At 43.1% G+C, this 11,025-nt stretch overlaps 1 long non-coding RNA gene across 1 annotated transcript; it reads right to left on the reverse strand.

Moving 5' to 3' along the window:
* Positions 1-195: 195 nt before the first annotated feature.
* LOC135563819 (uncharacterized) lies at positions 196-11,025 on the reverse strand. Its single transcript, XR_010460557.1, has 2 exons — positions 7,592-11,025; positions 196-3,837 (listed from the first exon to the last, which is right to left on the reverse strand). It is a non-coding gene; the product is annotated as an uncharacterized LOC135563819 (long non-coding RNA).

Consider the following 11,025-nt stretch of genomic DNA (forward strand, 5'->3'; position numbering starts at 1 on the left):
TTAACTATAAAATACTGTGACTCAGTTCTGCTCGTTGAGCTCTCGGCATCACACTTCAGAGTGTGGGATCGACCAGCTTCATTATTGCAATAGTTAATCAATATTAAATAAAGATGCATGTTTGAAGAAATGAGTCTCTGTTGATAAAAGGATATTAGAAGGGTGAGCCGGTTAAGGATCGATTCAGACCAGGTGTTAAAATTGTACGACAAGCGACAGTTTATTTCAGAGGGAGAATATCTGGTACACGTAAATACGGCTCTTCCGTTAGTTCGTGTTGGAACAGCAGGCAGAGAGCGCGTAAACAGTCAGCACAGCCCTTATATACGTCACGGAAAGTAGGTTGACTCTAGGAAGATCGGATCTCCGGATTGGTTCAGCTGGTTGTAGTCTGTAAGTCTTCTGCCATTGGCTCAGTTGTCTGTCCGTCATCGTAGAATCTTCTTCGGGCACACAGTGTTTGTTTAAAAGGGAGATTATGTGTGTAATGTGGGAGCTATCCTGTAGGGGACCCCACAGGCTTTACTGTGAAAATACGTTGCTATGTGCTGTCTCAGTTATAACAATGCAATAGCCACGTATTTAGCAGTAGATTGGTCTCCTGCATAATAGCAATTCTTTGCAAAACCCTCTCTTCACGTCTCACCAGAGACGTGACACAACCTAACTAGGTCCAGACACAAAGAGAAACTTCTCCCAAAAGGACTATGAAATAAGGCACGGTATTAAAGAGAAATAGATATTTATGTATTACCATCATGTTCTCCATTCAATCCCACTATGTACTAAGTTGGCTACCAGCCACCTAGGAACTTACAACCCTCATTTAACAGAGCGGAGAACAGCTCAAAATAAAAGTAAAAATTATTGTCCACATTAGCCAGCTTTTTCCAGCAGGAAAAAGTTGTGATACCCTCTCTTCACATCTCCTAAGAGATGTGATATAGTCCAGATACATTACTCCAAGCAAAAACGAAGACATAATCCAAAAAGGAAAAATATCCTAAACTAGGTATGTCTATCCGGAAATGGCCCACAAAGAAAAATAATTTCCCCTCTTCCCATCCCAGATGGGACACGACATACAATGGAGAAGCTTAATCAATAAAAGCAACTGGATCCCCCTCCTAAAATTGCTGCAAAAACTGAGATGGGTCTCATGCTCCATACCGTTATCTCGCACCTGGCTCCTGTTATCTAACCAAAAAGACCGCTTGTTCTCGCAACCCCACGCTCTGAATGTGCCCTTCCTTCTGTATTTTTCCAGCATGAGAAAGTTCCATGGCCCTGATACTTTTAACAATGTTTCAAATCAGCTAGGTAGCATAACACATACATACATCCACACAAGGCAACAGCAGATAATATTCAATCATATATATGGTAATGGCTATAATGTAAAATAACCCCAAGGGTGTGAACAAAAACTCAGCAATGAATCATATAACAGTTACAAAGTTTAAACTACCTTCATGTCAAAAGAGAACAGCTCATTCAAAAACAGAACAAAAGAAAATAGTGTGAAATTTAGGTCCCCCTTTTGACTCCTGCTAGGGTGTCACTCAATTATCCTTTATTTCAGCAGTCATAGCATTTCATGAAAATAATAAAAAGTTTATTACTAATAACAAGTTATATATGCCTTTGTTGTATGCCTTTGTTCCCCCCAAGGGTGTCACTCATCAAAAACAGGATAAAACTTTATTGTTATTGACATGTAAGATGTAGGATAAAACTTTGGTCATGGAAAACAGAGTAAAGAATTATTAGAAACCATCTGGTCCTCTCAGCTACTCCTATCCTGTACCAGGTGGGCTCCTTGCCACCCAGGAACTCCAAACCATGTGTCATCATCAGTCAGTCCCATCCTCCTCTGAAAGCATGCTTCCGTATCGGCATCGCCAACTGGAGCATCAAGCAAAGGCATATGCCTGAAGCCCTCACCACATCTGTAACAGACTTCTCAAAACACGGTATGATGCAAGCAGCACATCACATCAATAACAAATAATACAAGAATTAGGGTCAGAAATCCAGTAACCATCATACCAGTGCACTTACCAAACCAGGCCAAGAGAACAGACTCCTCCACCCCCCCCATGGACCTCATCTTAGCAGACAGTGCATCAAGCCCGCCTTAGATTGTGAAGTTTAAAAACTATCATCTGGACTGGTATTATTAGGAATATATGTGCAACATTGTTTACCGAACATCTTGCAGACGTCCCCTGACTGGCAAGAAGTATATTCAAGGCAAGTCTATTCTGTCTGGAAACCCCAAATGTGGCCTCAAGCTGTTCAGACATACTAGTGAGTGCATCACGGGAGTAATTCACAAAACGCTGTTGATTATAGTAGATATAATTAATCCATGCAGTCTGTCTAGCATCCACCATGGCTGGACCCATAGTAGGTAGTAAGTGCCAGAGTCCATCATTCCTACCCAAGGCCTGAAACTCATGAGGAATCCCCACTGGCACTCCCAACAGGTTAGTGTGTATGTCAACTACATCCTCTCCATGGAGCACTACTACATCTATGTCTCCCATGGGATGGAATGTTTTCAGGTCCCCTGGTTACAGAACTCAGCAGCTGTTCAGCAACAACATCAACAATGGTCAGTGGAATTATCAAACTGGTCAGACCACACGTACCTTGCCATTCTCCTCTAAGAATGGGTCTCAGCACTCTTTTTGCTCCACTCATCCAACATACATCAGCCAGACCACTAGTTTGGTTTAGGCCTGTAACTGGCCAAGTGGAATTAATGGTTATGTTACTCCTGCAATCAGCTTCAGGCAATCTCCCATAATCAATGCCATTACCTGTACCCGTGATGCACTCGTAATTGCCCCCATATGCCTCAACACCCCAAGAGGCCCGATGAGGAGGTACTGCAGGAAACACAAGGCTCAAAGAGGAACAGAGGGTTGAATTGGGCTTAACCTGGTAAAAACTTCTCAGAATACACAACCACCCCTCTCCTTCTCCTACTGCAAATGGGTGTGTAGCCAGAACAGGTCTAGCATAACTACAAATAATACAGTCCTTTCTTCTCAGGGTTTTAGCTGTGTACCTCATAAGACAGCCACAAATTGTCCCTACTATCAAAACCAGTCTCAGTTTCTAATTGATCCATAGCCGAATAGTCTCTAACATTAATTACCTGAATGGTATTTTTAACACAGTGGTGGTAGAGGAGTGTGTCCGGCTACCTCTGGTCTTGGCAGTACCTTAATAGAAAACACACCCATCATGTCTGTCCTCGTCCTTTGTAGTCCGAGGGTGTGTGTGCCTGCATCAGAGAGCTTAATAGTTTTGATGGTTAGTAGGATTTCATCACCTTTACAAAGTTCAACATTGCTCCCAGGTTTCCCCATATCATGGAAAACCTATCCACCCTTGTGGGATCCCCCATGCTATAAGGATACCCTCTTCTCCAATCCTAGAACTGTCCGAAGTCGGTTATCATGTAATCTCTACTCTAACTTCTTGTCTACCCAGATCTAGGGATTTCTTATGCTTATTTTGGAACAAAATACACATCACTTAGCCAGAGCCAGACACATCTTCACTTCTATGAACAAAAACAGGGGTGATAGGACAGGTAGGGTTACTTCATTCGAGAGTTGGCCCCCGGAATTCTGTTAATTCCAGTTCTTCTCCCGAACTCTGTTTATTGTCCGACAGTGAAAAAATGTCTTACCCTTCCGCCGTGCGATATGAATCTGGGTAGCTCTTTCAGCTAGCTGTCACCAGGGGTCTTCTATGGTCCCCAAGCCTCTGGGGACTGGATTGAGTGACTTCACCTGTAGTTCACCTGTAATGCATAAAATCCTGGACATACAGGCTTGGTTAACAAACAATTTCTCATATGTTTTATCTGATTATATCTTTAACTTCTATGCCCAATTGTTAGCTTACATATTTTTTTATTTTATTAGTTTCTTATCCAATAAGCCCCATCCTATCCTAGACCACAATTTACCCATCCCCCTTTTGATACCTGACTCTGCCCAGGTATCAACCTTACCTACTCTAAATACATTTACATCATTTAAGTCATTTAGCAGACGCTCTTATCCAGAGCGACTTACAAATTGGTGCTTTCACCTTATGACATCCAGTGGAACAGCCACTTTACAATAGTGCATCTAGGTCTTTTAAGGGGGGTGAGAAGGATTACTTTATCCTATCCTAGGTATTCCTTAAAGAGGTGGGGTTTCAGGTGTCTCCGGAAGGTGGTGATTGACTCCGCTGTCCTGGCGTCGTGAGGGAGTTTGTTCCACCATTGGGGGGCCAGAGCAGCGAACAGTTTTGACTGGGCTGAGCGGGAACTGTACTTCCTCAGTGGTAGGGAGGCGAGCAGGCCAGAGGTGGATGAACGCAGTGCCCTTGTTTGGGTGTAGGGCCTGATCAGAGCCTGGAGGTACTGAGGTGCCGTTCCCCTCACAGCTCCGTAGGCAAGCACCATGGTCTTGTAGCGGATGCGAGCTTCAACTGGAAGCCAGTGGAGAGAGCGGAGGAGCGGGGTGACGTGAGAGAACTTGGGAAGGTTGAACACCAGACGGGCTGCGGCGTTCTGGATGAGTTGTAGGGGTTTAATGGCACAGGCAGGGAGCCCAGCCAACAGTGAGTTGCAGTAATCCAGACGGGAGATGACAAGTGCCTGGATTAGGACCTGCGCCGCTTCCTGTGTGAGGCAGGGTCGTACTCTGCGGATGTTGTAGAGCATGAACCTACAGGAACGGGCCACCGCCTTGATGTTAGTTGAGAACGACAGGGTGTTGTCCAGGATCACGCCAAGGTTCTTAGCGCTCTGGGAGGAGGACACGATGGAGTTGTCAACCGTGATGGCGAGATCATGGAACGGGCAGTCCTTCCCCGGGAGGAAGAGCAGCTCCGTCTTGCCGAGGTTCAGCTTGAGGTGGTGATCCGTCATCCACACTGATATGTCTGCCAGACATGCAGAGATGCGATTCGCCACCTGGTCATCAGAGGGGGAAAGGAGAAGATTAATTGTGTGTCGTCTGCATAGCAATGATAGGAGAGACCATGTGAGGTTATGACAGAGCCAAGTGACTTGGTGTATAGCGAGAATAGGAGAGGGCCTAGAACAGAGCCCTGGGGGACACCAGTGGTGAGAGCGCGTGGTGAGGAGACAGATTCTCGCCACGCCACCTGGTAGGAGCGACCTGTCAGGTAGGACGCAATCCAAGCGTGGGCCGCGCCGGAGATGCCCAACTCGGAGAGGGTGGAGAGGAGGATCTGATGGTTCACAGTATCGAAGGCAGCCGATAGGTCTAGAAGGATGAGAGCAGAGGAGAGAGAGTTAGCTTTAGCAGTGCGGAGGGCCTCCGTGATACAGAGAAGAGCAGTCTCAGTTGAATGACTAGTCTTGAAACCTGACTGATTTGGATCAAGAAGGTCATTCTGAGAGAGATAGCGGGAGAGCTGGCCAAGGACGGCACGTTCAAGAGTTTTGGAGAGAAAAGAAAGAAGGGATACTGGTCTGTAGTTGTTGACATCGGAGGGATCGAGTGTAGGTTTTTTCAGAAGGGGTGCAACTCTCGCTCTCTTGAAGACGGGAGGGACGTAGCCAGCGGTCAGGGATGAGTTGATGAGCGAGGTGAGGTAAGGGAGAAGGTCTGGAGAAGAGAGGAGGGGATAGGGTCAAGCGGGCAGGTTGTTGGGCGGCCGGCCGTCACAAGACGCGAGATGTCATCTGGAGAGAGAGGGGAGAAAGAGGTCAGAGCACAGGGTAGGGCAGTGTGAGCAGAACCAGCAGTGTCGTTTGACTTAGCAAACGAGGATCGGATGTCGTCGACCTTCTTTTCAAAATGGTTGACGAAGTCATCTGCAGAGAGGGAGGAGGGGGGAGGAGGATTCAAGAGGGAGGAGAAGGTGGCAAAGAGCTTCCTAGGGTTAGAGGCAGATGCTTGGAATTTAGAGTGGTAGAAAGTGGCTTTAGCAGCAGAGACAGAGGAGGAAAATGTAGAGAGGAGGGAGTGAAAGGATGCCAGGTCCGCAGGGAGGCGAGTTTTCCTCCATTTAAATAATGACTTAGGTGAGATTAGTATATTATCCTTATGTCTGACATCATCATGAAGGAGCCCCTTTTAGTTTTCCACATGTCCAATTCTCCCTTGGGCGTCAATCCAGTACCAATTCCCTGTCAAGTTTCTTATCTACTTAAGAACTATCTGCGCTACTTATATATTTTCTTAAATATATATTTACCAATTTAAACCCTTTCTCTCATATTTCTCAAATACCACTAAGCTTCTAACTGTTTGACTTTATCTAAAATCATGTCTATGAGTGTCAATCTCTAAAGTCCTTACATTTCCTTAATCAACCTAACAATAATCCTAAATCATCACAGTTGTCCTATATACCTGTTCATTTTAATACTATTTTTTTTTAAAAAACCCTAATGGTCAAAAAAAAATTCAAAACAAATGCTTATCATATCAAAATCCTTCCTTCAAGGACCCTCAGTATTCTATCTGACAATAACATGAATTTAATATATGTTGCAGAGTGCAGAATTCCTTATCTACAGTAATTTATCACCCCTAAGAACTGAAACTTATTTTTCTATGTAATTCCCTGCCCTATTGGCTTAATATATCTCCTATCCTAACCTCCTAACCTAAACTCCTTTATAATGAATTTACCTTAAAACTAGTATCTCAATATGACCACATTCATTATACCAATGACTCTCCCCCAAGGCTGATCAGACCTTAGAAGACAGTCATGATAAGGTCCATGAGTCAACCCACCCTTTTATAGTCAAGTTCTATACTACATTAGACATATCAAAGAACCCTTTATCCTTAAAATCCAAATTCACTTGTGTAATTTAAAACTCATAAAATAAAAACTCATAAAGTTCCATATTTGAGCGTGTCTCTTTAAAATACCTTTGCACCAAAACAAATAGTCCTAACAAATGTTTTATGTGTATATATTTGCAAACCTTAATGATTAATCAAAACTTCCAGGCCTTTCCAATTTGGTCGTTTATGGCCTCATTCTCCCCATGATTATAATCCCAGATATTTAATAAAAATAACGTATTTTCCCTTGGCTCCTTCAACTCACATTTACATCTCAATAAAACAAAACACCATCTGCGTGTTCCTCAAGGAAAAACAACTTGCCCCTGTTACGTATGTCTACGTATCAAGGAAATGTTCAAATAACCAAATTCAACCTCGCTAGTTTACCGAAACATGTACAATTATGTTTTACCATAGAGGTTGCTTTTCACCATTAATACCCTGACACCGTTCCACATAATGGAAACAGTGCTCAAATTCACTGGTGCTATTCAAACGATCAAACCAAGAATCAACAACCATCAGAATCCACCATCGCGATGTTTTATGACTCAGACATCCAATCCCTCTCTCTCACGGCACAATTACAGTCCAAATAAACGCCACAAATCAATGATACCCACCCAGCGAATCAGCTGCTAGTTTTTAGCATCTTTCCTGACGATTTACATACTCCTTTTTTAAAAATGTATTTCGAAATGTTTATCATCTTCTGAAAAGTGACTCAACATTAACGCCCTCACCTTCTCTAAAGGACACTAACCATTTTCTCTGTCACCCCCAGTCAAGACATTATTTCCGTGGCGACGGAAACCTCGCAAGTGATGTCATCAACAAGCGCTCAATCTTGACTCATTTCGCAACGATTTTCAACTCATTGTAAATAATGGTTGGCTGTCTGCAACAACAGTATTTCGGGTTCGATAAACCAAACCTAATTTATCACATCTGTTGAATCCTGAATTAGAGTTTACAACATCAATCAACATCTCTCAATTCGCTAATCTTATAAAAACATTTCGATGGACACAAATCTATCGTAATTGTTCCCCCGTTATTATTCAGAATGAATTTGATTTAAGTTACTGTCTCGTCTTTGAATTAGCATTTTTAATTACGACTCTTTTCCCAATGTATTATTCCCAACAAATCATTTAGTGAACAGACATCGCCTTGCATCAAAATCTCCGTTCTTATATTAAGTTGAATGAATTAGTCTTTCAATTTGAACCAAACAAACTATTTAAAACGTTCAGTTTATATCTTATACCAATACTAGTGACTATAACTTTCTCTGCAAAACAATTAGTTTAATTAAAACCAAAAACTCAGTCATATATAACTACTCTTTACACCTCAGCTGGGAACCGAACCCTGGCCTCCCACGTGGCAGGCGAGAACTCCACCACTGAACCACCAATGCTATGGAACTGAGATTCTCCGCAAATAGACCCAATTTACAGTTATCTGTATTTGTTACTCCAGCATCTGAACAACAGAAAATAGCACTAATTTAAACGCCCAAAGTTTTCCCTCAATTAGGATTCTCATTAATCTCGCTCCCTTCGTATCTGACCCTTATTTCTTAAATACGTGAATTTTGTTCTTTTCTGCCTCTTTCTCTCTTAACCCACATTCCATTGTTTTCAACTGGACCCCGGTTGGCAGTCCCCCTCCTAGGTAACCTGCTTGCGTCCATCTTAACTTTACTCCCTCCCAGACTTTCTTTATATCCTTCCACTGTCCCTTTCCCCCTGATCTATATTCCATTTTTTTTTCTAGGAACTCATTAAACTTCAGCTTTGGAGTATTGGGGGTCGCCATTGTGAATTTTTAATCGTGATTCAATTGAATTCAATCGGAAATTAATCGTAACTTAATCGGAATTTTACCAGACTACTTGAATATAATTAGAATATACTTAGCCCGTCGTTAGTTAATAACAACGATGTATTCGAGGAGACACTATTGCTCACACTCTGCCTTATCTCAGAGCTTTTCCTTGTATATTCAGTTCGAGAAAAACGATTGGGTTGGTATAGCTTTCGTGGAGCGCGCAACCAAGGGATCTATTCGACTATATAGTCGCAATATTAAATATTATATTCAGATCTTATTTCAATTATACATCAGTCATTTTGTTCCTGATTATACATTTTACACAGAAGTTATAGATACATACAACATGGAAGTTTACATACAACACAGAATTTTCGGATTTATTCAATAACCCTTCTTGAGTTCTCTCTCTCTCTCTCTCTCTCTCTGTCTCTCAAACCATCAACAATCTTAATGGAGACGATTACAACCACATTACATTTTAATATGAACAGTTACAAATACACGTTATCTCTCTGACCCCTATCAGCTTATCTTTATCATTGGACCTCTTATCAGACTGGACTTCGACCGAGTCGCGGGACAACCTCGGCGCCAGGTTTAATGAATAGCAATTAGCTATCCCCTTACTGATATCTATCCCTAATCTCTATCGTGCTGATCCCTATCAGAATTATACACATGTCCGACCCCTATTAAAATTATCTCTGACCCCTATCGAAACTAATAATTACACATGTTCGATCCCTATCAGAATTATCTTTAACCCCTATCGGAACAACAGGCCTCAAAAGTGATCCCTCATCATTGAAAGCTATCAGACTGCGCTGACCGGGTCACGGGACAAAATTACAATTTATCCCCTCGGCGCCAGATTTAATGAATAGTAATCAGCTATCCCCTTACTGATATCTCATCAATGATTTAATCACCCGGCCGTCGCCGGTTTGTACCACATATGTTCACTCTACTGTTCTTTGACTCGTCAGCAAATTATAAATTTACACAAGAATTCATACTTACTCGGAAATACTGATCAGAATTTAGACAGACTATACGACAATATGCAAAGTTTGATTTAACAGGTTTTGCTTACCTTGTTTATGGTGCACCTTTTAGATCAGTTTCCCGAGTTGAGCAGAATTATTGTCCTCCCCTGAATTTCTTTCACCCGTCTCTTTTTTGGAACCGTCCTTCCGTCACTCTCCTTCTCACACCCAATCAACTCACTTCGACCGGACAGTTATTCAACCATCCTCTGGCTACCATGTTTTGTTGATAAAAGGATATTAGAAGGGTGAGCCGGTTAAGGATCGATTCAGACCAGGTGTTAAAATTGTACGACAAGCGACAGTTTATTTCAGAGGGAGAATATCTGGTACACGTAAATACGGCTCTTCCGTTAGTTCGTGTTGGAACAGCAGGCAGAGAGCGCGTAAACAGTCAGCACAGCCCTTATATACGTCACAGAAAGTAGGTTGACTCTAGGAAGATCGGATCTCCAGATTGGTTCAGCTGGTTGTAGTCTGTAGTCTTCTGCCATTGGCTCAGTTGTCTGTCCGTCATCGTAGAATCTTCTTCGGGCACACAGTGTTTGTTTAAAAGGGAGATTATGTGTGTAATGTGGGAGCTATCCTGTAGGGGACCCCACAGGCTTTACTGTGAAAATACGTTGCTATGTGCTGTCTCAGTTATAACAATGCAATAGCCACGTATTTAGCAGTAGATTGGTCTCCTGCATAATAGCAATTCTTTACATCTCTCACTTGATTAGAATATTCCACGACACTTGTTAGTTTCCCCTTCTGTTTGAGTGACATTTTTGGTTCTCGCTGGGGAATACACAGTAGTGTGTATACTACAGTAGTGCTGTAGTATAATTAAAGATTTCAGGTTTCTCAATGAAGACATCCCGCTTTTCTTTTCTGTTCCCCAATTTCGTGATATCAAATTGGTAGTTAGTTTTGTCCCATTGCTGCAACTCCCATGCGAACTCGGGAGAGGCAAAGCTTGAGAGCCATGCGTCCTCCGAAACACGACCCTGCCAAGCCACACTGCTCGCTTAACCCGGAAGACAGCGGCACCAATGTGTCAGAGGGAAGGTGGTACAACTGGCGTGCAAGCACCCGGCCTGCCACCGGAGTCGCAAGATGGGACAAGGACGTCCAAGCTGGCCAGACCCTCCCCTAACCCAGACGACGCTGGGCCAATTGTGCACCGCCTCATTGGTCTCCCGGTTGCGGCTGGGAGAACCCGTGTCTGTAGTGATGCCTCCCTGCACTGCGATGCAGTGCCTTAAATGCTGCGCCACTCGGGAGGCCCACCGCTTAGGCTGTTA

The sequence above is a fragment of the Oncorhynchus nerka genome, linkage group LG22, assembly GCF_034236695.1.
Source record: "Oncorhynchus nerka isolate Pitt River linkage group LG22, Oner_Uvic_2.0, whole genome shotgun sequence".
NCBI classification, from domain to species: Eukaryota; Metazoa; Chordata; class Actinopteri; order Salmoniformes; family Salmonidae; genus Oncorhynchus; species Oncorhynchus nerka.